General features: G+C 44.1%; 1 protein-coding gene and 1 non-coding gene across 15 annotated transcripts in view; both read right to left on the reverse strand.

Moving 5' to 3' along the window:
- The window catches only part of Atxn7l1 (ataxin 7 like 1), a 235,667-nt gene that overhangs the window by 100,707 nt on the left and 107,650 nt on the right, over window positions 1–27,310 (reverse strand). The gene's annotated exons all lie outside the window — the stretch shown is intronic.
- Window positions 19,571–19,645, reverse strand: Trnaa-cgc (transfer RNA alanine (anticodon CGC)). The gene has a single exon. It is a non-coding gene; the product is annotated as a tRNA-Ala (tRNA).

Genomic DNA, 27,310 nt, shown 5'->3' on the forward strand with positions numbered 1-27,310 from the left:
ATGGAACAAGATTTTTTTTTTCAATTAAAGTATACTGATGGGCAATTTGACAGTAGCTATTAAAATAAAAACGTGTATCTCCATGACCCAGCGGTTCTTGGAGAAACACTATGTGCAAGAGTGTCCACCGCAGCGTTGCCATTATCAAAGGTGGGAAAATATTACCAATCCAGCCATTTTATGGAATATTGTTCACGAGGCAGAGATTTGAAAGATATCAATAGTTGAAAGGCTTAGAGAAAAGTAGAGTTGTAGAAGTTATGTATGCTATCATTTATGTCCAAAATACATAGCAATAACAAACATTTTCTGTGGATATTCACATATGTGGATACAAATGCAAGAAAAGTGTTTGGACAGACACATCCTAGATGAACAATAGTTTTCTATCTGGGCTGGGGACTGAGCTTGGAGCAGTATGAAAGGGGACTTTAATGGGTATTAATGAATTACCTGTGTGATGGAAGAATTATTTTTAAAAACCCACGAAGATGACAAAAAGTATGATTGTACCACTTTGCTTTTCACATTAGCTGTTCTTTGTGAATTTATTATCTAGCTGGAGAAGAATGTTAAAATTAAAGTGTCCTCTTAGATCTCAGGCAGGAATGCAGACTGTGACAAGAGAATCTAAGTGTATTACCAATGTATGAAAGAACCTCAGTGAACAGGGCTACGTGGAAAGTGCTGACTTAGGTACTTTGGAAATGGGTAGTCTGTTAAGACTCAGGCAAAACGAATGGCACGCAAACACTGTACTTGATAAAATTGTTTCCCATGGGTTACAATTTCGATACCACTCTACGTGTACACTGGAACTGAACAATTAAGAAAATTCCACATGGTGGAAGACAGGTTTCTTACCACCGCAGTGGAAATTTATAGATATACAAAGGGAGGGGCTAGAATGATCCATATGGGAATGGGTTAGAGTTGGAGATATTAGCATGAATCCTGTTTAACTTAATGAGATACAGATGGAAACATATAGAAATATTTACAGGCACAAGATACTTTAAAGATAGACACATGGGTTAGCATACACACACTTATTCCTTTGCTCTGTCAGCCCAAAGGAATTATAAGCAATAGCAGCACCCCCAGTACCAATGAGCACACCTTGTTCCCAGATCTAGGTTTCTCAGACCATTGTTTAATGAAAGGAACCAGGACTCCTTATAGAAATGACAGGGGCAGGAAATACACAAGGTGAGCCTGGAACATCCTGCAGTGTCAGAAAATGAGGAAGTAAAATATCAAAAAAGTGAATAACAAAACCTCACTATGATAGGTGTATGTCAAAGGGAACACAGGAGCAACTCTTTGTTTTAGTCAGCTTTTTTTTTGTTGTTGTTGTTGCTGTGATGAAAAGACCTGATAAGACACTTTTAGAAGAGGAAAGTTTATTTGGTGCTGGTGGTTTCAGAGGTCACCTCAGGCCCATAGATGGCCAGCTCTGTTGCTTTGGACCTGGGGTAAGGATCTGGTACATACAAGCACTGTCCTAAAAAGTCTATTTTTTTAAGGGCATTCCTCTTAACTTATACATTATCTTTCTCTTCTTATTAAAAGAAAAAGGATAGGTCGTGTATTTTTTTAGGGGGGAGTTATTTTAGGACTTGGAGGCCAACTGTTTGAGATTACAGGTGAAATGAATTTGTGGTTTGGTTTAGCAGCTGGGGCCGAAGCCCTTGCAGTGTGCAGTGATGGGTGCTGACTTGGTAGGTGAGCCAAGTCCACGGCTGCCCTGCAGTGAGCATTTATGGGTCAATGCAAAGCAAAATGGCACCAATGTTGGGGGATGGGTCGTTTTCAGTCTTGTGTGTAACCCTCAGCAGTTAGTTTAGATGGTGCCAATAGCTGGGGAGATTCATCGCTCTTCTGCTCAAAATCTCTTAGTCTCCCGTAGCTGTCTGCCTCCTCTACTATCCTCTAGTCCCATTGGGCTCCTAGCTGTCCTCATACCCACAAGCATGCTCCAGCCTCAGTGCCTCTGCACCTGCTCTTTCCTCTGCCTGCAACACTTAAATGACACTGCATCAGAGTGACCTTCATGGCTAAAACAGCAGCCCCAATATCACTTTTTCCCCTTGCTAGCTTCATTTTTCTTTTTCAGTACTAAGTTGTATATTGCCTGTTGTCCCCCAATACAACGTGATTTCCACGAGAGTAGGACTTCACGTGTTTTTATTCCCTGTGGTACCACCAATATCTAGAAGAGAATCTAGTACATTGAGAGCACTTGATAATATCTGTTGAAAGAATATATGAATGAACAAAGTAGTGATTTTTAACATGGCAATTTGGTGAATAATGTGTGCTGATAAACAATAATAATTGCACCCACTTCATCTCTTTCAGTTCCTTCTATTATTTATTTATTTATTTATTATTTTTTAAAAAATATTTATTCTTAAGTTTTAGGTGGACACAAGATCTTTATTTTACACTTATGTGGTGCTGAGGATCGAACTCAGTGCCTCATGCATGGTTGGCGAGCACTCTACCACTGAGCCACAACCCCAGCCCCCACTTCTATTATTTAAAGCTCAGAGCTGGTATGGTGGTATCTACCTGTAGTCCCAGTTCTCTGGGAGGCAGAGGCAGAGGCAGAGGACAGTTTAAGCTCAGGAGTTTGGGGCTAGTCTCAGCAGGAGTTAGGGACAGTGAGCCCTGGTTTCTTAAAGAAAAAAAAAAGTTTAGAAAATTATCTTCTTCACAAATTCTTGTGTGTCTCAATACTAAAGTATATGCATAGATAAGTAGACTATTCGTTTGACAAATATTTATCGATTGTGGTTAATCTAACTCCTGTCCCTTGTTTCATTAAACGATGATGATGATAATAATAATAATAATAATAATGTAATCTGAACAATTCCTCCCATAAAAAATATCAAGAATGTGTAAATGAGTAGATTGCTGGCTTGGGTTTGGGTCCTATATGTCAAAGCAGTATGGTGGATTCTAGGGGCACAAAGGTGAGTAAGATCTGCTTTCTGAGCTCCATCCATCCACCCACCCACCCACCCATCCATCCACCCACCCATCCATCCATCCATCCATTTACCCATCCAATCCTTTTGAGTCCTTGCTAAATGCCAGACACTGCTTGTTTAAGAGAGTATTTGATATATCACCTTGTCCTTCTCTCTGTATTGTTAATCCTCATAATGGCAGGGAACTCAAGAATTTGGTGCCACTGACTAATTTTCTTGACCCTGGGAAAAAAAATCACTAAATTCTGAGTATTTGTTGCCTCATGTGTAAACACAGGTTTGAGCCCTCTGGCCAACCTGCCTCACAGTGCTGCTAGGAATGTCCAATGAGATGATCCAAAAATAAATGTACTTTCTACTCCAGGAAGTCCAAAACACATGGAAGAGCTTCTCTGCCAGTAAATGCTTAAAACAAAAACAAACCCCCAAATAAACAAAACGAAACTCAAATCTTTTCCTTAGAACGCTTCTCAGTGGGTCTCAGAGCCAGGCAGCTGCTGCTGTGGTGAGGCTGATCTGCCATCACTCAGAAATCCATAGTTGGATCAAAATCAGGACAGGCAGCCCAATTCCTGTCAAGGTAATCCTTTGCAGATTAAGTAGACCATCAATAATTTTGGGTTAGTATTTAAGTCAAGAGCATACAGGCTCTTCCCACTCTCCTGGGCCCTCCAGCTGAGGATCTGTTAGCTATTGTGCGTTGTGTGCTGTTTTGAAGTCTTAGCAGCCCTCAGAGTATCCTTCCATATATATATAAAAAAAAAAAAAAAACAAAGCAAACATATAAAAAAAATATACCAAAACAAAACCCTCTGGCTTGGCTGGCTTTGGAGTTTCTTATGAAATGGAGCTTCATAGTAAATGCAAGTGATTCCTTAAGTGTCGACAAGTAAACATCATTGACCAGGCCAGGACCTCTTCAAAAGGAAGACACTGTAAGGATATTCCGAATTTTCCCAATTGTAATCAAGGTGAATAAGGGTGGGTGGATGGAGGTAGAGGAAGAGAGAGGGAGACACACACACACGTGCACACACATGGCAAAGGGCAATGTAGCAGCAAAGGGAGTACACAGATGCCCTAACTTTTCTAGAACATGATTGGATCTGAACTCTGAAGGCTTCTAGTTTCTATATTTATGCTCTCTGTTCCTGATGAGGTGTATGACATTTTCAGCACTGACTGAAAAGGTGGAGGCTATCAGAGCTGTTGAATTTATTCTGTGGAAATACTCACCCTTACTCAATGCATTCTCACTTATAAGGGCTGAAATGGTTGCAAATTAAATACCTCCAAGACATCCTCCCCCCCCCCCCCCCCCCCGTCTCTTTATCACAAGATCCATATGTCCTGGGTTCTGATAACAACATCTATAGCAGCGATGGCATCTGCCAGCTACCTTTTAATTTTATTTATCTATGTATTTTATTTATGCATTTATTCATTTACATAGGTACTGGGGGTTGAACCCAGGACACTCTACCACTGAACCTCCAGTCGTTTTTATTTTTTGTTTTGAGACAGGATCTTGTTAAGTTGCCCGGGCTGGCCTTGAACTTGTGATCATCCTGCTTCAGCCTCCCAAGTGGCTGGAATTAGAGAGGCATGTGCCCCTGTGCTTGGTGCCAACTGTCTTTTACACAGGGAAAAAAAACCCTCCAACTGCAGGCAGGAGGGAAGCTCATTTGCACTGAGACTTGAGGTCCTCATTTGGACCTCAGTGTCCATGCCTTTCCATCAATAGAATCTCTTCCCAACCAACAGTTGTCTCTTCCCCGTATTCTTCTTTTTAAAACACAGCAAGGCAAGGTTGGGGATAGAGTTCAGTTGGTAGAGTGCTTGCTTTGCACACACAAGGCCCTGGGTTCAATAAAGAGGTAAGACAGAATTTGTTCAAGAAAGCCCATGCCATGAATCTTTGCAGTGGGGGAGAAAAATGGAATCTAACTCTCTCCTTCATATTCTTTTCTTTTTTCTTATACTTTCAAAAACATGCAAAAAATATAATAGTATAACATATGTCACCCACTCAGTTTATGTGGAACAATTTTATATATTGCCAATTCTGTCCCACATATTTCTACCCCCTCAACTGGTCTTTTTAGGGAATATTTTAAAGCAAACACAGGACATCAGACTCTTTCATCAGCACCCTTTGTATCTTCTGACTTTTCTTTCACTGTGTTTAATGATGCAGTGGCTCTGAGAACCCAGCGAGATGTCCTGTTGATTTCTTTGCGGTAGCTGGGCGGTGGAATGGCATGTGGACACAGGTATACTCATGAATCAAACCCAAGCCAGCAATCTACTCATTTACACATTCTTGATATTGTTTTATGGGGGGGGAACTGTTCAGATTACATTATTAATATTATTTAATGAAACAAGGAACAGGAACTAGTTAACACCTAAAATTGTGGCTGAAGCCAATAGTTCTTCTGGGTTCTGAAGAAGATGGGTGGTCAAAAGGGACTCCAGAGTCACTGGTCAGAGAACCCCAACTACTGGAGAAATGGGATTCAGGATGTCCCTTCTTCTTTTGTAGGGCTGCCCGTACTGTGATCAGGCGTCAGCCATGAGGTTACAGTGCTGTCCACATTGCTGCCCAATTTGGGAGCTGGGGAACACAGGAAGAATGAGGAGGCTGGAAATGAGGTTTGACTGTGCACACACGGCTAATTAACTATTCATGTGAACTGCTTATCATGTGTGCTTAATTACCTCGCAGCATGAGAATGAACAGGTCTGTCATGAAAATCCCACTGGGTCCCAGAGATGAAACCTCTCTGGGCTTTCCTGGACTTCCTCTGCAGTAGGCAAGGTTGCTAGCTCAGAACTTAAAAGGAGGAGTGGTTTGCCCTGGCTGGATGTGGTCTCTGAAGACAAGGCACTTGAAGCTCTGTGAGACCGCCTTAGGCTCTGATGGGGAATTTGGCATTTCTATAGCCAAGGAGTGACTCTTCTATCTCTGATCATGCAAAGCTTTGGCAAAAAGTCTCTTCTTGAACTGCTATTGAGTTGAGATGGTCTGGAACTGTAAAGCAGGCTGTGGGCTTTGATAATGCCTGAGTACCTTAAATCGGTGGTAATGGGGAACTTAAATCAAACCCAGAGAATGGCCCTTCCCAGATGAATTGAATCAGGATATCTGGAATGGGGGTGCTGCTCTCCCCAGGTGGTTCTAATGCACAGCCCGGTAGAGACCCACTGCTCAAAGGCAATGCATGCTTTGCACATTTTGTCTTACTTTCTTCTCCATCTCTCTTTGTTAGGGTCATTTTTCCCCCCCTCAAAGCTTTTGAGATAGAAGAAACATGTTCTTTTTAGGTTTGAGTATTCAGGTCATGCTGGCTTCATAAAGTGAACCAAGGGAAATTTTCATCTTATTCTACAGTTTCAAATCATTTGAATAATAAAGGATATATATCTGATTTTGAAGACTAGCTAGTAACCAGTTATAAGACCATGAAGGCCTTTTAAAATGGGTATCTCTTTAATAAACTTTCTAATGTGGTTGATGATTATTAGTCTATTGGGAGTAATTTTGAGAATGTGTATTTTGCCAGGTGACTATTATTTTCTCTAGATTTTCAAATTAATGCCATAGATTTTTGCATGCAATCTTTTACACATTTTTACACTCCTTCCTTTAATTTTTTTTTTTTTTTGGTACCATGGATTGAAACCAGGGGCATTCTACCATGGAGCTAGATCCCAGCTCTTTTAATTTTTTTTTTTATTTTATTTTGAGACAGGGTCTCACTAAGTTTCTGAGGCTGGCATCAAACTTGTGATACTCCCAAGTATTGCTTCAGCCTCCCAAGTCACTGGGATAACCGAGGAGCACCATAGCTCTGGCCTTGCACTCTTTTCTCACTTAGTGATTACACCTTCTTTTTCATTCTCATCTTCCAGGCTAAGAGTTTTATTTTAAAAATGTCCTCTCATTGTAATAGTAACAGTTAATACTTATTGATCACTGACCATGTGCGATGCTATGGGTCTAAGTGCTTTGCTGGGACTAACTCGTTTACTCATGACAATTCAGTAAAACAGGGATTCTTATAATCCTCACATCACAGGCAAGTTCCTCACCTTTGTGTGAGCAGAGAAGTTGAGCAATTTGCCATTGGGTCACATAGTAGCATGTGGCTTCAATATGCTGCCTACTAAACTTGTGTGTCTCCATGTTTGGGAGAGATCAGACTTAGTCTACTATTTGTCTTTATTATTCTAGGGGTAAGAATTAAGGGGAAAAAAGGAACAACAACAGTGTTGGAGCTGCAGATTCCTGCTCAAAGCTCTTAACTAGGATGTATGGTCTTAAAGACTTCCATGGCTGGGAGGTGACTTTGCTGATGAGGAGTGGCCCTGAGAATCGGGACTATGAGCTCCAATGATTAGATGGATTCTGTGTCTTGTGACCCTTTTGGTGACCTGGCTCAAGGTCACCTAACTGCTTTGAATGTTCACTCAGACAATGAGAGAAGCCTATATAAACACCACAAAGTGGACATGAAGTGTGGTGGAGAAAACCACAATTACCTAAAAGAGGAGAGCAGTTATTACTATCCACGCATAGCGGCAACACACGTGCATCCTTTGTATGAAAAGCTCTTACAGGGCTGGTGTTCTGCTGCTTTCAGAATAAAACCCAAACTCCGTTTAGTTTGGCCTTTAAGGAATTCCTTCACCTGACATCAGCAGACTTTCTTCTTTTTTTCCCCCTTCAGTACAGGGGATTGAACCTGGGGCACTCAACCACTGAGCCACATGCCCAGCCCTTTTTACTTTATAATTGAGACAGGGCCTTACTAAGTGGTCTGGGCTAGAACTTAATTGGTTCTCTTAATTGGATAACTTGTGCTCCCCCTGCCTCAGCCCCTGTCCCCCTACCCCCACTCCACCAGAGTCACTGGTATTACTGGTGTGCCCAGCAACAGCCTATGACCTCTGCATACCACATCCTTCAGGCAGGGCTGTGGTGTCTAAGCTCCAGCTTGAATGTTGGCCTCTGTGCCTTTGCCTGTGCTGTTCCCACCACCAGGAATGCCCTTTCTTCATTTGCAATGACAGTGTCTAGCACAAATGTTCTGATATTGCTTGGATCCTTTCTCCCATTTGAAATGCGATGACAGTGTCTAGCACAAGTGTCCTGATAATGCTTGGATCCTTTCTCCCATAACTAAATCATAAGAGCACTTAACACACACTGTGTGTGCTAGCACTTTACACTGCTAACAATCTCACCTTTAAAACAATTCTGAGCATTAGGTACTCTTCTTATCTCTATTTTTATGATTGGGAAAACTGAGACTCAATAATGCATCCAAGGCCACATTTATCTAGTGACTGAGCTGGGATTCAAACCCAGGCAATCTGAATCCATGGTCTTAACCCCTTTGCACAGTGGCCATGCCTCTCAGCGGGGACCTTATATAGTGACTTTTGCACTTACCACTCCTACATGACAATAAGCTTGTCCAAGAAAGAATATGGGTCTGGTGCACCTTTCTGTCCACTCAGATGTACCACAACTATTTGCTGAATGGACAGAGCAAAGCCATAGCAGAAGTTTCTTACCTTTATTAGGACCCTTGTAGAGAAAATCAGCATTCTAGGTAGATGGATTGGGGAGGGCAGGGGTGAAGAATTTGCAACCAAGGTCCCTGCTGTCAAGACATTTAAAATGTGTGTAGGTAGGCTGACTTTCAATACCTGTTACCGTGGAAAATTACCGCTGAAGTGAAACAAAGCACAAATCCAGGGGGTTCCAACCCTCAGACAGAGAAGATGCTGGCAGAGGCATGGAAGTGTGTAGGCTCTTTGGGACCGGGGATCTTATCTTAAGACTTACTATACAAAGTATGGTCCAGCAGCAGGTGTTGACGGGGAACCTGTTAGAAATGCAGAATCTAGGCCCGCTCAGACCTGAGGAAGCAGAACTCACACTTCGGCAAGATCTTCAGGAGGGTCAAATACACCCTAAAGTTTGAAAAGCACTCCCATAGGGCCATTCAGGCCTACCTCCACAGGCTGTAACTTAGTTGGTTTGGGGTGGGGCCAGGACATGCATATTTCTAAAAACCTTTATAGGTAACTTCACCTTGCAGTGTGGGTCAGAACCTCTGTCTTGGTCTCCTCAGGAGACCCGTGGAATGGAAAGATGGAGGAAAGCAAGGGATAGAGAACCCAGCTTCACTACTGCGTTAGCTTTGAGAGCTTGGACACATTTCAGTATTAAATGAAGAAGAGGTGTTATATCAATGGTTCGTTAAAAAATCCAGAATCAGAAAATACATATTCCTGAGTCAAGTGAACTATAGTTCCCAGGGCTGGGCCTAAGTTATTGGCATTTTTTAAGAATTTCCCTACAGGCTCTTCATGAAGCGGCTGGCACTGATTTTGGGCACTGGTGGGTTAGATGACCTCTAGTAGGTCTCTTGTTCTAATATTGTATGATCTTGGGGGAGGAGAATTTTGCTCTCCAGGTTGTAAAAGCATTGATAAGTGTGTGTTAATATAGGAGAGTTCAAACATTTTAAACTGCATTGTAACATGCCAAAAGAAATATAAGATAGAATGGTGGAGGGAGGGACAGAGAGACTGCCTGTGATTCTGCATTTCTTTCTTTCAGTGGTGCTGGGGATTGAACCCAGGGGTTTGTGTATGCAAGACAAGCACTTTACCAACTGAGCTATATCCCCAGCTGGAGAGTCCACCTTTCTAACACGCTCCCTATTGCTGCTGCTAGTCCAGGGACCATATTATATATACGTATAAACATATGAAATAGAAATTTCATAGGACATTGCTTTTCCTTACTGGGTGATCCAGTCTATTTTCTCCTCTTTATAATACACCATTTTAAAAAATTTCATCATCCACCAGTGGGTTAAGATAATTTGAAAAAACCCTGAATCAAGAACCATGACTTTGTCAGGGCCAGAAACCCAAACCTGGAAGTGTTGTTTGGCAGAGGGCACACAGCTCCATGCTGGCCAGCCCAGTTTATAAAGGACCCAGGGGTAGCTGATTATGATTATAAGCAGAGGAATTGTTTGGGTAAGTTGGAAATGAGAAAAGAGGTTAGTGGAAGGCCCAAGACTCTAGGCTGAGGAGTTTAGCAATTACTAGAGGCTTCTGAACTAGGAAGATCCACAGAACATTAGTGCAGTGGTTCTCAGCATGGAAATACAGCAGAACCACCTGGAGAACTTTCATAAAATATCAGTATCTGTTCCTAAAGACGCTAAGCCTCCAACCAAAGCTCTCCTGAATAATTATGCTGTGAGCTGGGACTGTACTGATCTAAGAGTTAAACAGGTGGGTCGTGTAACAATATATATATATATGGGCTTCGGGGGTCTCTTAAGGTAACTTTCTCTGAAGTTTCCTATGGGTGAAATGGGGATAACAACACCCACCTTAGCGGCATATTGGGAGGATGAGGTAAGATAAAGGTATGTATACCCATCAGCTGCTCAGTCAAAGGCTGTTCCACTGCAAATTCTTCCTCAGTGGACCAAAAAGAACACTATAAGCCCACAGAGCCGGGGAAGCAGCAGAGAGGGACAACGATGAGGATGCTCAGCTCCAGATGCTAATTCTTCCACACTGTGGGGCGTCCTCTGGGCACAGGAACAAAGCCCAAGGAAGGTCATGTGTGTAGGACTAATCTGCATCCATCTGGACCCTAAATGGCCACTTTCTTCCTTCCCAAACTGAACTTCAGTTAGAGCTTTGGGTCTGCAGAGATCCTTGCCCAAAATACACCCTTAATTTTCTTTTCTCAAAAGCCAGGTCACATCTACTCCCTACAACAGTGGGAGCTTCTCAACATGTTGCTGGTGGTGTTTGAGGTCGACCCATTTGAGTCTGATCTTCCTTTTTGATCCAAGACCAGTTATGAAGTGGGTCCCCCATGCTGTTTCACTTCTGAGGTGAAGGTGCAGTCAGAGAACGACTTTTCATCCCCCGAGGAAGAGGACTGAGGAGGGGGGAAGAGGCTGAGGGATGGCTAGCTGGAAGGAGGTTTCAGCAGTTCAGAAGGAGGGGTTGAAGGACGTGGGTGTTAGGGATTGAGTACCCTCCTCAAAAGATGTTGAAGTCCTAACCTCCAGGATCTGTGGATATGACTTTTCTCAGAAATAGGGTCTTTGCAGATGATCAAATGAAGACAGTCATCAGGGTGGGCCTTAATCTAATGTGACTGTGTCCTTATAAAAGAGAAGTTTGAACAGAGGTAGACATACCAGGATAACCCCATGTGGAAGATGAAGGTAGAGATCGGGATGATGTAGCACTACAGAGTACCAAGGCGGCCAGCAACCTCCAGAAGCTAAGAGAGCAGCCAACAGATTCTCACCCCAGCCTCTGAAGGCACCAACCCTTTGCTGACACCTTAATCTTGGACTTCTAACTTCCAGAACCAAGAGACAAATTTCTTTTTAAGATACCCTGATTGTGACGCTTTGTTATGGTACCCCTGGCAAAGTTATACAGTGAGTGTCACATCCTTGCTCAAAGGACACATTGTCCTCTATCAAGGCAAAGACCCAAATGTCTCCTTCAAAAAGCTAGAACATCAGAGGAGCAAGGGTGCTGTGTTCCACGTGTGGCTCCTGACCCACAGTGGCGATTCTCGACATTACTACAGGGACTTGGCCTTGAAATACTGCTTGTGATCTGATTTCAAGAATATCAGCTTCTTTATTGATGCTCTTGAACGTACCTGCATTGGAGCAAAACCAGTGGCAATTTTCGCGTGGGTCTGCTCCTCTCTGTGGTAGGTGATCACCCTTCCTGGTGCTTAATGCATGCCAGGCACTTTCCAAAGTGAATTCATTTATTCTTCACTACCCTCTCGTGTAGATTCTATGCTTCTGTCCCATTGTAGAGAGGAGAAAATGGAGGCACAGAGAGGTAAAGAAACTTTCCCAAGGCTGCATGACCAGAAATGTAGGAGGTAGGATGTGGACCCAGATAAAATTTAGCTCTAGAAGGCTCCAAAAAATGACTACTGCCTGATGAGGGCGCCCTGGGGTGGGCACTGTTTCAAACACTTACATGATTCACCCATTTTACTTGCATAACCATTTATTTAAGCTCTCAGACTATTATTTTTTTCCATATTCACACTCCCAGGGAGGCTATTTTAATTTGGACTGGGTAAACCCCGCCCCCGCTTCCCATATACATTCACAAAGGCACAATCTGGTCTTTTCTACACACAGGCCACAGGCTGGTGATCCTACAGCTGCACCTAGTGGGTATCTTCTGGTGTCTAGCTACTTGCTCCTTCCTTCTCAATACACTTACGCCTACCTTGACTTCTAGTCCTTACCTTCCCAGCTGAAATTATGAAGTGAATGGCTTTCGGGGATAGCCAAACCTCCTCAGATCAAGCTCTTTGAATTTTGAAGGGTCTTTTACTTTTCCTGGTCAGAGATGAGTGGGAGCTTCTGTATGTGACTTGTACGTTGGTATAAAATCTCCATTTCCCTGAGAGAAAGCGAAGGAGGAGAGGAGGAGCCACATGGAAAATAAAGGAAGAAGAGGAAAATCTGAAAATGATTGCCTGCCTGAGCTAAGAACTGGGCCAGGCGCTCAGCATTATCGTTCCTGTTGCCAGTGACTTAAGGTCAGGTAGTGTACTGCACAAAGCTGGTTTTGAAGCCCGTGTTCCTTCTGTTGCAGCTGAATGAGGGACATGGGGAGGCTGCTCCTTTGCTCAACAGTTCTGACAAAAGAAACCTTCTTGGTGTGAATTCTTGGTAGGGCAGGCTACTCTGATCATCACCTCTGGGATCACCAAGGAAGTGCCTTCTCCAAGGTCCCAAGTGTCCCCAAGGGGCTGTAGCTGTGCCAACATCACACAGCTGTTGCACAGTGGCCAGGCAGTGACCACATTCTGATACGTGGGCCTCTGGACCCACCAGCTGTTGATGCTAGCAGTGCCAAAGGGGACTCAGCTTCCTTTCAGAATCCTCCGACGAGAAGCCCTGGTGGTTCCTGACTCCCTCCAAATCTGCTTGCTAACTTATGAGGAAATAGATCTTTCCGTTTCAGTAACAACAAAATTGGTCTTTGCATCTGTGAAAATTATGCTCTCGATGACAGCAATCCCGAACATTAATCAAGTATCAATCACTGACATGAGTGGAAAATAGAGCTGGCGTCTTTATTCAAGTCTTGTTTTGAGCAAAGCAAAGCGAGGGCTGATTGCAGAGGAAACCCCTTAATGGGTTTGAAACAGCACAGCGGGTGGAAAGAGCAAGAGAGCGGAGGCTGAGGCCTGCTTCAGTCCCCGCTCCTCCCTGAGATGGCTGTGCTTCCCAGGCCTGTTCTCCCCTTTGTAAAGCAAGAGAAATGTGGTCTCCTCTCAGGTCACTCAAGGACCAAGTGTGAGGGCATAGACAAAGAGCACAGCCCATGCAGGCTCTGCCCAGGAACAATGAACTGTCAAACACAGACACAATAACGGGGGAAAAAGGAATCCACTGGGAAGAGGGTCCCCTCTCCTGCCCAAGGGTTAGCTCAGAATGTATTTAGATGCACGGGATCTGTACCAGAGGACTGGTCTGTTTTCATTCCCATTCAGGTTTATGAGCTGCCTGGTTCCCACCAAGAGGGCTTGTTCTGCATCCTTTAGCAGTATTGCCTGGACTTCCTTTGCATCGGTCCTATCTTCCCAGCCTCAGATCCTACCCCTTTAAAAAGGCTTCCATCCTCAAATGTGCAATCTGAATCTAATCACTAGGCAATGTCGTGCAAACTGAATCAAGGACATTTTACAGAACATGTGGCCTGTAATCTTCAAAAGTGTTAAGGCCACGAACAGCAAAGGAGACTGAAGAGCCACAGCTCAACACAACGTACATTCTGTACTTAAACCACTCTTTTTCTACAAAGGACGAGGGGCAAAATTTGAATAAGGTCATATGAATGATGTTAGTTTCCTGATTTTCCTAACTGTCCTATGGTAAGAGGATGTCTTTATTTTTAGAAAGTATACACCGAAATATTAAGTGGTAATAGGACATAACATTGGAAACTTACTCTCAAACAGTTCAGAAAAATACATACAAAAATATAAAATTAAAAAAAATAAGACACAAGTTAGACTTTCTTGAACAAAAAACACAAAAATATAAAATACACATATATGTGTGTGTGTGTGTGTGTGTGTGTGTGTGTGTATACACACACACACACACACATATTATACAGGGGGGAGGCAGTGTTTTCTGTAAATATGAAATTACCTTTGTGGCCCTTAGAAAAACACTCCACAATTCATCATGTTCTTTCCTTTTCCCTTCATGCTCAGGCCTGGGGTTTTTAATGTGGGCTGTGCATAAGAACCCCTTTTGTGTTTCCCATGCCACTTGATTTATAGGCAAGTAACATTCAAGTAGGGCTCCTCTGAGACCACCTAATTGGAGACTTCCAGGAGATGCAACTAGGCCCAGAGGAGCCTATGGCTGCCACCACCTCCCTGAGTGGCACCTGGGCTGGCCCTGGGATCTAGGTGCTCTTTCTCTGCTTCACACGGCACGGCTGCGACCCATCAGCCTGCAAAGGACTGACAGATGTGATAGGATATGGATCCCCTCTGTCTTTGGGAGGCAGTGCAGGCTGTTGACTCCAGTCTGGGCAATAATATGAAAAATGTCAGGAAGCTGTTCTCATCCCATCTGTTCCCCCCGGCTCTAAGTAACACCTATATGCTAAATAGTCTCAAATTTGTCTCTCCAACCCTGACCTCTGCCTGAACTCCACAATTCTATAACCAACTGCTGACTCTTGATCATTGAATCAATGCCTCTAACAGAGTATGTCAAAACCAAGCCTGGATTTCTCCCAGACCCTGCTTTTTCTTATCTTGGGTACAGTCAGCATTACCGTTTGCTAAGGATCATCCTGGCTTCCTGCTGTTCTGGCTCCTCACATGGAAACCATCAGCAGGTCTTGTGGGCCCTGCCTCCCAGTCTTGTCTGGAATCTGCTCTTCACCAGCTCCATGCAGGTCTCCATTGCTTCCTGTCTGGTCTTCACTAAGCACCTCTCAGGTGTCCTAGTCCATCCTCCCCGGTCTACACTGCATACCTAACCAGCAACTGGAGTGAGACTATTCCTTCCTGGCTCAGAAATGTCCCAGGGCTTCTGTGTCACTTAGAATAAAATTTAAATCCTTACCTGCTTGGATCCCTCCCTGGGGGGTCGACCCCTTTTCTCACCACTCTTTTCTTTGGAACACTCCAGGCACCTCACCCCTTGTTGCCCCAGGAGGACAGGCCTGGGATGCCCTGGAGTCAGAGTCTTTCCCCTGCTGCTATCTCTGCTCTGGCCAAGAGTGCACAGGCCCACTCACTGACCACACTCTGCAGCCTCACCTGACTATCTTATGGAAAAGTACTGACTTTTCTTCACTTGACATTTGCATTCCTTTGTTTATCATCGAGTCTCCTATGAAGCTCCTAGGCAGGGAATCTCCTTCTGAGCCCAACCATATTTGAATTAAAATAGAAGCTCAATATCTAGTTGTTAAAATAATGAATGCATGCGTTGTTGTCAAAAAAGCATAACTGTATATAATACAAAATTTTTTTTTTAAAAAAAGAGCCAGGCATGGTGGCACATGCCTGTAATCCCAGCGGCTGGGGAGGCTGAGCCAGGAGGATCTCGAGTTCAAAGCCAGCCTCAGCAAAAGCAAGGTGCTAAGCAACTCAGTGAGCCCCTGTCTCTAAATATACAAAATAGGACTAGGGATGTGGCTCAGTGGTCAAATGCCCCTGAGTTCAACCCCTGGTACCAAAAGAAAAAGAAAAAGAAAAAGGCAAAGAAAAAAGATCCAGTCATTGCTTAACCAATGTGAAGATCAGTTCCAGGATCCCCGAAGACATCAAGATCAGGGAATGCACAAGTTATTTATATAAAAGGGTAATATTTTAATATAACCTATGTGTATTCTCTTGCATTCTTAAATCATCTATAGGTTACTATAATACCTAATACAATGTAAATGCTACATAAATAGTTGTTACACTATATTGTATATATTTTTTCTCTTTTTGTGTGTTGGGGATTAAACCCAGGGCTTTGCACATGCTAGGGTAATGCACACTACCAAGGTATACCCTCAGCAACCCACTCCCTGCTTTTTTTCTGAAGAAACAATTAAAATAATAATTCTAAGCTGCACTTGATTGAATCCATAAATACAAGACTTGAGTACAGGGAGAGCCAACTGGTCTACACATCTCTTTCAGGATTTCTAGGAGGGTGAATGGGTGAATGGAGGCAGGGATAAGAGAGAAACATTTCACTGTATATGCTTTTAGATACTTTTAAATTTTGTAATCTGTACGTGTATTACCTATTCAATAAATTTCAAATATACAAACACCTTTTCATCCAACTCAAAGCCTGGCTTGGGTGGGAGCCATGACTAGTCCAGGTAAGTCAGGTTTGAGGGCCTTGTAACTCTCTCTGTTGGACCTGTTAATGTTGGGGATGTTCATAATCCTGATGGTGAAAAGCCACGTTTGAAGCTTACTTAGTTAGCATTTGCAAGAGGGGTCAGAGAACACCAGCAGAATGCTGGCCTTGGACTTTGGAGACCTGGGGGATGGTCCAACTCCCTCTCTACCTGTGGGACTCTGGGCAAGTCACTGCCTGACCTCAGTGGTTGGGGGTGGGTGGGGTGGGGGGATGGGTGGGTTACTGGAGGTTGAACCTAGAGGCACTTTACCACTGAACTATATCCCCAGCACTTTTTCTTTTCTTTCTTCTTGAAACATTTTTTAAATATTGTAAGACAGGGTCTCATTAAGTTGCTTAGGCCTTGCTAAGTTGCTGAAGCTGGCCTTAAACTTATGATCCTCCTGCCTCAGCCTTCCAAGTTGCCGAGATTACCAGTGTGCATCACTGCACCTGGAACTGTGAACTATTTTATTGGCCAAGTAAAGCACCCTGGAAGCTGCTACTTATGAACTGAGCAAGAATGACTCCTAAGAGCCAGGCATGGAGAGGGCTGCTTCTATGTCCCAGAGCCAGCTCCACCCTCAAGATCAATGACAGGTGGTTTTAGGAGCCAGCAGGGAAGACTAATTAGAGCACACTCTCTTTGCCTGAAAAATGCTGGCAAGAAAAAATCATAAAAGACAAGAGCTTTTAGTATGTTTGGGAAAAGGTCCAGTGTTGGCAGGCGTGTGTGTATGTGTGTGTGGGGGGGCAGTGGGAAGGGAGGAGGAGACAACGTGTGGGCATCAATTCTCAAATTATATGCATAAAGGGAAGGAAGGAAATGGCATGGAGGCCTAGGGAATTGCCTCTAACTTTGGAATGTTCCACATTATTATTTTCCATGTTAGATTTGTCTTGCTGACTATGTTAGACTGAGACTAATGTCAAGATCAGTTTGAATTGTCTACACATGTGTTTTGGGTTCCAGAGGAATTCCCTGCAGGATCAAAGAATTCTCTCTAGATAGTCCCCAAATAGTTTAGGGTACATGAAAAAATGGTCACATCATTAGTCATAAGAGAAATGCATATCAAAACCACAATAAGATATCATTCTCACCCCATTAAGAACGGCTGTTACTCAAAAAGACTAGAGAAAACAAGCGCTGGCGAGGGTGTGGAGAAAAGGAGCTCTCGCACACTGTCGGTGGGAAGATAAATTAGTGCAGTCATCAGGGAAAGAAGCTCGGAGGTTTCTCAAAGAACTAAACCTAGAACCACCATGTGATCCAGCGATTCCACTCCTCGGCATATAAATCTCCAAAGGAAATGCATTCAGTACGTTGAAAATACACCTGCATTCCCATGTTTATTGCAGCACTGTTTACAACAGACAGGAAATGGAAGCAACCTAAGTGTCTCTCAACCTATGCATGTATAAGGAAAATATGGTACCTGTACACAATGGAATTCTCTTCTGCCATAAAAAGAATGAGATCTTGTCATTTGGGACAACCTGGTTAGAACCAGAGATCATTATGTTAAATGAAATAAGCCAGGTACAGAAAGAAAAGTACTACATGATCTCACACAAGGAATCTAAAAAAGCTGATCTCACGAAAGTTGAGAGTCTGGAATGGTGGTTACCAGAGGCTGGGAGCGAGGGGAGCAGGAGGAGGGAGGGATACGGAGAGGCCAATTAACGGATCCCAAGACTCAGTTAGGTAGGAGTAAGATTTTCTATTGTGCTTCTACTACACAGAAGGGTGACAGCAAATAGCGATTATGTATTGTATATCTCAGAAAGCTAGAAGAAAGATTTTTTAATGTTTTTGCCATACACAAGTGATAAATGAAGAGAGAGGTAGGTTTAACCTGATTATACAATGTACACGTGTTTCAAAACACTGCATTGTATCCATTTATCGTATAGGTTTTTTGTTGCATCAATTAATAAAATAAATTTAATTCAAAATAGGGTGGGGCTGGGGATGTGGCTCAAGCAATAGCGTGCTCGCCTGGCATGCGTGCGGCCTGGGTTCAATCCTCAGCACCACATACAAACAAAGATATTGTGTCCGCCGAAAACTAAAAAATAAATATTAAAAAAATTCTCTCTCTCTCTCTCTTTAAAAAAAATAGGGTATAGTGTGCATATATGAATATGTAACAACAAATTCCATCACTATGTACAACTACAATGCACCAATAAAATTTTTTTTGGGGGGGAAAGATGCAAAGTACTGGAAAACTAAGAAAAAAAAAAGATAGTCACAGTGCAGAAGAGTAAGGAAGGGTAAACCATCAGGCTGCAAGTAAGTGAGAAAGAGAAACTTTCAAAACGAAGTTGGATGATACCTGTGGTTTGGGTTTCTTAAACAATGTTTTTATGCCTGTTCTGTCTTCATTTTGCAAGCTCAAGAATTCTACCCTTTGAAGTTGGCATTGGCGGGGTGAGGGCGGGGGACAGAGAAGTTCACAGTTGTCACATTCAGAAGAAAGGCATTAGGAGAAGTTGTGAAAACTCCATCTCTGGATATTAAGGAAGACAGGAAGCCCCATTTAGGCTGGTGGATTCAATCATGTGAAGGACTTTTTCTTTTCTGGCAGGTATGGGTAAGGCCTGCATTTTTTTTTTTTTAAAAATAAACTCCAGAGACAACTGTAATCCAGTCCAATTGTGTGCTGCACCCCTGCCACCTCCTCCCCAGGTCCCCTGTTGAAAGCCACTGTTGGCTGAGTTCTAGAAGATGGACCAGCCCATGAGGTTTCCCCCAGCACTTGAGTAGAAAACCTTCATGCACCTATAACAGCTGTTCCCAGGGGAGCCTAGTAGGCCTTCAAGACAGGAGAAGTGGGGGCCTTGCTTTTCTTCCTCCTCTCACTTAAACAGCAGTCAGAACAGGGTGTATAGACCGCAGACACTTTAGAAAGTGCTTTTTAACCCCAAAGAAAGCTTAAGTTCCCATTTCTAGAAAGGGCTGTTGTTAACCCAGCAGCATTTCAAACAATGTACTTTGTGAACAGTTAAAGATGATAGATACCATAATTTCATATTTTTGATTGCACTTTTTAAGATGACTTTTTTTTTTTTTTTTTTTTTTTGTGGTGCTGGGGATTGAACCCAGGGCCTTTGTGCATGCGAGGCAAGCACTCTACCAACTGAGCTACATCCCCAGCCCTAAGACAACTCTTTTGAAAACCTGTAAGATTCTTTCAGCCCAGAAGAGAGCCCTGGCTTGGCAAGTGGCTTTTCTTATTCCTCAGTCTAGCACCCAGGCCTCCTATGATCTGTGGTCTTCCACAGTGGCTCCTCTCATCTTGCTACCTGCTCCTGTCACTTCAGTTGACTGGCTGTCTCCTGTGTCACATCCTTCTTAATGCTGTAGTAACTGCATAAGATTGTGTCATTGGGGTCATGAACATATCTTGACTTAACTACTCCCCAATCGCTGAACATTTTTCTATTTCCCTTCTCTGTATTTTGCCAAGAATGGTGCAAGGAGTCATCTAGTCCAGTGGCTCCTGACTGTGGCCTGTTGCTGGAATACATGTGACAAGGGAAGGTAGGAGGTGAGGGTGTTAGATGCTTTTCACCGAGTTGTAATATGCATATAGGAGAAGACACTAGTCGCACGAACGCCATCTGATGACATTTCACAAACAAAACTGAAAGGCTGAAGTGGGGGGAGCTTTCACAAATCCTTACTTTGGGATTTAGCCATTTGAGATTCTGATTCCTGGATCTGAGATAAAGACCAGGGAATTTGCATTGTTAAGATTCATGCAGGGGTGCACACCTGTAATCCCAGCAGCTGGGGAGGCTGAGGCAGGAAGATCATGAGTTCAAAGCCAGCCTCAGCAACTTAGTGAGGCCCTAAGCAACTCAGTGAGACCCTTTCTCTAAATAAAATACAAAAAAAAAAAAAAAAAAAAAGGGCTGGGGATATTGCTCAGTGATTGAGGGTTCAATCCCTGGTACCAAAAAAAAAAAAAAAAAAAAAAAAAAGATTCACTCTGGGGTTTCCTTTGCACAACTTGAAGACTACTGATCTACCACAGGTGTCACCTGGGGAGGTGAGGATGGAGACAGTGAGCTGTCAGACCAGAGACACTTGGGCTTCCATCTGAGGATAAAAACAATCCTTAGACAACCCACAGTGGTACATCACTCATCCCTCAGGATTGAACTGAAGAAACAGAACTGCCAGGCAGGATGCAGAGACAGAGATATATCTGTGTACGTATGAACTTATCATGGGCATTTGGTCTTTCTGGGTAATAAGAGCTGGTTAAGTGGGCTTTATAAGCTTTTGTGGCTGATGCTCAAGTGTGAAGTCCATAGGGCGGGCAGGCGGGGAGGGGAAAGATGCAGAGTGAGGGAGACTGGAGCCTTGTGGAACCCCCTGAGGAGGGACCCAGACCTCTCACTCTTTGCTGCCTTTGACCTTGATGGCATGAAGGTCCTGTGAAAGCCAGGGCTTTTCACCATGGAGTTAAACACATACACCTGGCTAGGAGTTGAAGATAAAGGAGAACCCAGAAGGTGGAGCAGTAGCAGGCCCAGCTGGCAGCTAAGCGACAGAACATGTGTTGCGAAATGTTTGCTGCTTCTCTCATCCTCTAAATCTCCCCAGAACCTCCCTTGTAGTCCACCCCAACGAGCAACCTTCAGGACAGGGAACTCTGGGAAATGGAGTCAGCCTAGCTGGGTGGAACTCTGACAAAGCCACCACAGCACCATCCGACCACCGGGTCTCAGGCTGGACTGCACACTGGGACCACATGTGGCACTTGGACCACATGTGGCACTTGGCTTCCCAGGTTGCTCTAATGTGCCATCAAGGCTGAGAAGCACTGGCTGTTGCTGACAATGGATGTGAACCTCAATACTGACCCAACCTGGGTCCTGAGAAAATAAATTCTATCTTCTCTTTTGCCCCAAAGATCATAAAAAGGCCTGATTACTTTTTTTTTCTAAGTCCTAATGTTGTTTTCCTCGTTATCCTGCCTTCTTCCATCTGTCGCTAATGCAGCCACAACCCTCCTGCCGTCCTCAGCACAGTGGCTGCACTTTGAATGAAGCCATCCCTGGTTATCCTGGTGCTAAGTGGATTAGGAGCACAGGCGGAGAGGCTGCGATCACCCTCATGCCATCAAGCGCATGGCGAACTGAAGACTCGGACGTTTTCACTATTAAGCTTCTAAATAAAGCATCTCTTCCTCCTAGGCACAAACTAATTAAGTGATTACACACAGCAAAGTGGTCAGCGAACACTTAACCACTGTGATATGAGCAACAGGGTTGGCGGGAGCTGCAGGCTTGCAGGTGGCTGAGCTGCCACTGCTGAGTCCTTAAAGATGGCTGGAAGAGGAGCCAGTGCGGGGCCATCGTAGGAAAGCAAGCTGGGGGCTGGGAAGAGCTCTGGTTCCAGTTATAGGGCAGCCACTAACTAGCCGTGGGCCTTGGGCAAGTCACATACTTCCCTAAGCCCCAATCAGTCCTAGCTCCTGCTCAGGGCCGTTGAGAACATAACAAAGAGGGCAGGTGTGAAATGGTATGAGGGGAAGAGAGTCTAAAAGCTCTGGCCTCTATGACAAGGACGAGTTCTACTGTTACAGGCAACACTGGTGTAAGTCAAGGCTCGAGACATGACTGGTTATTAGACCCTCTGTTTTCTTTTCCCTATGTATGCTGTGGTCATTTCTTTTTTGGTGCTGGGGATTAAACTCAGGGGCACTTAACCACTGAGCCACATCCCCAGCCCTCTTTTGTATTTTATTTAGAGACAGGGTCTCACTGAGTTGCTTAGGGCCTAAGTTGCTGTAGCTGGCTTTGAACTCTTGATCTTCCTGCCTCAGCCCCACAGCCACTGATATTACAGGCATGTGCCACCGCGCCTGGCTTGCTGTGGTCATTTCTAATGAGGTCTGCTGAAGTGCGAGATTGACAGGATTGATTAAAACAAGGTCTCTGGGATTAACTTGGGCTTTCTGTTGTCTATGCTTGTCCTCCCCCCGCCCTCCCCTGACAGCTGACAGCTGAAGTGCAGCAGAGCCACCCATTCTACACTCTGAGTTTGCACAGAAAGAATCCTTCTAAGAAACCACAACAGCCAGCGTCTTTCACAGCATCTCTGTGGAGTAAATCGGGACAGGCTCAGGCAGGGCCACGTTATGCTCATTGGATGTGCTTAGTATTGATGGCAGCTCACTCTCCTGAAATAGATTTGCGGCTTTCTGAGAACAAAGGCTGAATCCGGGTCTCCCTTTATTTGCATTTTGTGACCAGGACAGTAGAGTAGAAAGGGAACTGGACTTAGTGATCCAAGCTGTAGGTCCTAGTTTCAGCCCTGCCCTTCAAAAGGCAGCCTCAACTGCTTCCTCCACACTCCATGGGATTATTGTGTGGTGCAAATTAGACAATGTGTGGGAAAATACTCGAGGGCTCCCAAAGTGCTGTGCCTGTAGAAAAAAATGTGTAAGAGCTGCTACTTCTCAAGAACAACATGTTAACTGATTTTCTTGTAGAGACAGGGAGGCAGAAAACAGAAGTGGTCCACTCTAGAAAACCAATGGGGAAACACTCAGGGATGGAGGTAGGGGAAGATGAAGTGCCCAGGAGCCTTCGGAGTGAGAGGAGATGCTTCCTCAATGCCTACCTTGGGAGGTCTCTACACTCTCCCTTTTGCTTCAGAAGAGAAGAGTCCTTCATTTGTGGGCTTATTTTTTCCCCAGGGTTTATTGAGCACCTACTCTATACGGAGGGCTGTTCCAGGAATTGAGAATTGTATGATGAGGAAACCAGAGGAGGTCCCTGTTTATTCCCAAACAGGTTTGGGCTTAGGCGTATGCATTGAGAGCTGGACAATAGTCCAACCAAACAAAAGCATCGGGAATGAACAGTAGGAGAAGTAACCACCACCCTGGTCAAGGGACAGCACTGTGCCAACCTGCCCCGCCCCCAGGCCCCCATGTGAGCCTGGCCCATGTGCAACCCCTCCCTTCCCCGAAAGGATCCAGACTCCCAGGTTTTCAGTCTTCACTTCTGTGTTTATTCACAACACCAGGTGTATACCCTGAGATACAAGTTTTAAGTCCATTCTTCCTTCCTTCCTTCCTTATTGGGGATTGAACTCAGGCCTCACGTATGCTAGGCAAGCACTCTACCACTGAACTACATTTCCAACCCTTTTTGAGACAAGGTCGTGCTAAATTGTACAGGCTGGTCTTGAACTTGAAATCCTTCTGCCTCGACTTCCTGAGTAGCAGAGATTACAGGTGTGTGCATGTAGTCTTCCTGTTTTCTATGTCTTTTTATTATCTTTTAAGCAATGAGTCCCCCTCCCCCCATCTATTTCTTTTCCTTTCAAGTTATCTGTTGAGGGCCGTGTAGCCTGCAGATTCCCACAGTCTGGATTTTGCTCTTGGTGCATGCCAATAAGTCCTCAAATACCCGTTTTCAATGCAAATAACACTTATTTAAAATCACCGTTTGCCAGCCATGCTCTTCAGGAGGGCACAACCCATTACCATCATTTTCTCATCAGTGTGTGGGCAAAGGGAGCCCTCACAACAGAGATGACGAGGCAGAAAGAGCGGTCGGGGAATTCTCCGTGGAACTAGTGATTTATGACAATATCTATGTATATATATGTTTGCAATTGGAAGTGACCAGGGAATGCTTCTCCTTAATGTCTTCCAATATGGTTTGCTTTAGTAGAAAGCACGTTTGGATTGGGGTTTGGCATGATGTTATGCTCCAGGGTCCAGGGTTGTATATATTAGGTTTTATCAAAGAAAATTACATAATAGGAGGCTGGATGTATCGAAAACCTAAGGAATCTGAACCGATAACCAGACTCACCCAATGTAATAAATATAAATTATAGACAAAGGAAGATTGAATCAGGCCATTCACTTATGGTTTGGAGCGAGAAAAGGAAGCTTTAACATTTTTTCTTTCTCCAGTCTTGGCAGGCAGGCTCATGAACACAATTATTAGCATTTTCAAAAGGCCTTATCAAATATTGAGTTAATAAAGAGGCAGTCCACTTAAGAGTGGCCTCCAAACACTCCCGTAAGTCCAGGGTCCTAAATTCTATGCTCCAGAGCCATCACATTCACACAATGGACAAAAGAAATGACTTGTATCATATTAGGAGATGGTAACTTTTAAATACATTAAATATGTGCAGGGTCTATTTTAATTTTCAGAGGGAGAAAGAAAGCTCCAAAACAGAGGAATATGATAGAAAAAAAAAGAGACTCAAAAGACTTTTAAAATTCAATAAGCTACTGACATCTTCAAAATGAAAACATCAGAAGGGAATAAAAGAAATTAGGCGGATGAAGCTGGGGCTCAGCGGTAGAGTGCTTGCTTTGCATGTGTGAGGCACTGGGTTTGATACTCAGCACATCATAAATAAATAAATAAAATAAAGATGTATTTAAAAAAAACGAAATTAGGCGGAGAGCATAAATGACCACCTGCTGGTTCTGTATTCTTATTTCTTTCCTTGGCTCTCCTAGGAATTGTATTTGTGAGAGAAATCAGATTTGTGAGGCCTATTTCCTGTTCATATTGGAGAAAAGGTAAAGGCAGGAAGGGGCTGGAGGGAAAGCATAATTGAGAGGACTTAATGCAAATTCGGCAGGCAGACTATTTCTCTCCTGGGCTGCAGTTTAGAAAATTTTAAAATTTGCTTGCAAGATTGGGTTCCTGCTCTTACAACATCGATGGTAAGAGATTTCCAACCCTGAATTTTACAATGCTCTAGGGCATATCCGATTACTATAATGTGTGCATTTAAAATTCTCGAAGTCAAATTAATTTAAATTCCGTTTCACCAAAAACACAAATATAATTCAAAAGCTTTTTTTTTTTTCTTAGTTATCATTCCTAGTCTACCTTTCTGAAAGATTCGATAATGTTTCTTGGAATTCCCCCTACTGTCACTCTGCTGTCTGAGCACTGTCTCCCAGCTGGCTCAGGGGCCTCCTCCGGCCCCCACCTCTGGATCACAGGGTTCCCAGAGTCCTTTGCTCCTCCCTACCCCGCCCCCTAGCCCCACCTCCAAACCTCTCATAGACTTCTCTCTTCTGGAGATTTCTGATCCCTGCTTCCAAGCTATTAGAGGAATGGAGTTTCTGGAGGGCAGGCTGGGTTGGGTCCCTACAGTGATGCTTGGAGGGAAACTAGAACCCAGATAGCAGGATGAATCTATTATGGCTTCTGCACCTCTCTCAGCTCTCTTCCCATGCTGGGCCGGGCTGGGTCTAAGCATGTTTCATGCATTATGCTGTTTAATCCTTATACCACTTCTGAAAAAAGCGTGCTCATACTCATTTTCCACACATGAGAAGATTTAAGCTCAGACAGGGAGGGAGCTAGCCAAAGTAGCCGAGCTGGGAACCAGCTCCAAGCCTGGTTCTAAATGATCACACTCTTTCCGCCGAAGCAGATTTTGTCCTTGTATTTCTGGACCACAGAAGGACTCCAGAGCTTCGTGGTTTGTCCTTTGGTGGACCAGTGGGAGGACAGATCAGGGGTCCCATTTCCAGCTGCCCCTAGCCCTGCCTGGGCCCGGCTGCTGACCACCCAGCTTCCTCTGTGGGTCTCATTCCTATGAGGGATGTGTGGGTCTTTATTTTGTACCTCCCTACACTTCCCACCTTGGAAAGTGCCAGTTCTTCCTGGGATTGTGCCATTCGTAGATGGGTCAGGGCCTCAAGGTTCTTCCTTGGCAAACTGCATACATCAGTTCAAAGGAAACCTCTGTACTGATGAGACTAAACATCAGTGCTGTCACAGACAGTCCTTGGTCTGGGACAGAGACATATATGATTCTGTATTTGCATCAGCAACGTCTTCTTGAGCCATCCTGGATGAAGGGGAGCCACAGAGCCCCAGGCTTCAAGCCCTCTCTTCAACCCATGGCAAAGTCCTCTTGAACACGGTCTCCTTTCCCATCGCTATGGCTTGGAGATGGTTTGGGTGTGTCCCCCAAAGATCATGTGCTGCTAGCTTGGTCCCCAGTGTGCAAGTGGAACCTTTCAGAGGTGGAGCCTGGTGCCAGGTCATCATGTCATGAAGTCACTTCTCTCAGGAGGGATGAATGCTGGTCTCAAGGAGGGAGTTAGTTCTTGTGAGAGCAGGTTGTGATAGAAGAAGGCCACCCCTGTGCTTGGCCCCTTCTGCATGTGGCTGTTTCTCTTTCTGCTCCTCCAGTAAGTTGTGATACACTTAGGAAACCCTAGCCAGAGGCCTAACAGATGGGGCTATTCAATCTTGGACTTTCAGCAGCCTCTAAAACTATGAGCTAAATAAATCTCTTTTCTTTACAAGGTATCCAGCCTCAGGTTATTTTGTCACAGCAACAGAAAAAGAACTAAGATACCCATTAATCCATATTCTACACCATCAACTACTCTGTGGAAATAAAATATTCAGTGGCCATTTTTCCCCCTATTATCTGTTCTTACCTTTTATCCTACTGAGTATTTAATTTTATTAGCCACATTTGGAGTTCAGGGGTGAAGATAAGTATTCAAATAGCCAAGAGGTTTTATTTATTCATGATGTCTTTCTTGCTCAGAGTCATCAGGAGATGGTAAGTGTGGGGCTTGTGTGCAGTCACTCACTCCCAGGGCCCATACACAGTCTGGCTGGCTAGGTCAGGTCCTAGAAGGGAGAGGAGGCCTGAGTTCCTAGACACTCAGTGTGTGTGTGTGTGTGTGTGTGTGTGTGTGTGCACGTGTGCATATGCAGGTATGTGACTTACCCCAGGTGTACGTAGGTGGTGTTGGGAAGTGGGGTGTGACCAGAGAGAAAGAACAATGC

The sequence above is a fragment of the Ictidomys tridecemlineatus genome, chromosome 2, assembly GCF_052094955.1.
Source record: "Ictidomys tridecemlineatus isolate mIctTri1 chromosome 2, mIctTri1.hap1, whole genome shotgun sequence".
NCBI classification, from domain to species: Eukaryota; Metazoa; Chordata; class Mammalia; order Rodentia; family Sciuridae; genus Ictidomys; species Ictidomys tridecemlineatus.